Here is a 1,274-nt window from a genome sequence, read left to right as displayed (position 1 = left end):
CATTCTCTTCAAAATCGTTCTCCAATGCATGGTTCAGGCATATATCAATCAACACGACCACACAACACCGCGACTTTCAATACCATTCAACGCAGTCAAACGCACCACTGCACCACTGCATATGAAATTCAACGCACATCCAATTGTGAAGAGTCTTCTGGGTACGAGTGTAGAGTGGCTATATTATATTTTACAAGCTTTTAATGTTGGTGACTTAGCTCGGTATCAAGAACTATGTCATGTTCATAGGGATGCTCTCAATGCACAACAGGCACTTGTAGAGAATGAGAAAAAGTTGCTGGAAAAGATTAATATCCTATGCTTGATGGAGATCATATTTAGCCGTCCTTCAGAAGATAGAACAGTCCCACTGAGTATCATTGCAGACCGAACCAAATTATCAATTGAAGATGTTGAGTATCTCCTCATGAAAAGCCTTTCTGTTCATTTAATTGAAGGGGTTATTGATCAAGTTGATGCGACTGTGCATGTATCTTGGGTACAGCCTAGAGTGCTGAGAATACCCCAGATCAAATCCTTAAGGGATAAGCTTGACAATTGGCTGCAAAAAGTCCACACAACTCTGTTGGCTGTTGAAGCTGGAACCCCAGATTTAGTGGCATCATGATTGAAAAGTAAAGCGTAGACGAAGGCATCAACAGTTATGGACAACGTTAATACCGCAGTTTAATGGGACAGCGTTAAAATGAGCACCCATAATCAATGCAATATGCATTCATTAAACCAAACGTTGATAACGCATAACGCATTCAAACTGCCTTACCAAACGCATTCAAACTTGAACAATGCATACCCGGAGCTGGTGGTCCTCCAGATACTTTATGCCTCAATATCAGGCGATGCAGTCTTTGCAAATGTCGAACGCGTGAATGCCGAGCTCTTCACTCTCACCTATGGAGCCATTGTGCGCCAGCTACTAACTGATTTTGAAGAGGTTGAAGAAGTTAATAAGCAGGTTGATAAAATGGGTTATATCATTGGCATTCGGCTTATAGATGAATTTCTAGCGAAATCAAATATTACGAGATGTGTTGATTTTAATGAGATAGCAGAAGCTATTGCAAAGGTAGGCTTCAAAATGTTCCTGGGGGTGACAGCAAGCGTAGCTAACTGGGATGCAGATGGAACTGAATGCAGACTTATCCTTGAGGATAATCCTCTTGTAGACTTTGTTGAGTTACCCGAGACTTGTCAAGGCCTTTATTTTTGTAATGTATTATATGCCACAGCGTTCAAAGCACACAGGCATATAA

General features: G+C 41.1%; 1 pseudogene; it reads left to right on the top strand.

Moving 5' to 3' along the window:
* The first annotated feature begins 224 nt into the window (after positions 1 to 224).
* LOC149141378 (26S proteasome non-ATPase regulatory subunit 13 homolog B pseudogene) lies at positions 225 to 653 on the top strand (annotated as a pseudogene).
* The last annotated feature ends 621 nt before the right edge of the window (positions 654 to 1,274 follow it).

The sequence above is a fragment of the Pinus tabuliformis genome, chromosome X (assembly GCF_031772625.1).
Source record: "Pinus tabuliformis cultivar Carrire ecotype Pingquan chromosome X, CPIR1, whole genome shotgun sequence".
NCBI lineage: Eukaryota > Viridiplantae > Streptophyta > Pinopsida > Pinales > Pinaceae > Pinus > Pinus tabuliformis.
Note: the sequence above shows the minus strand (reverse complement) of the source record. Positions and strands in the feature narration are given on the sequence as shown.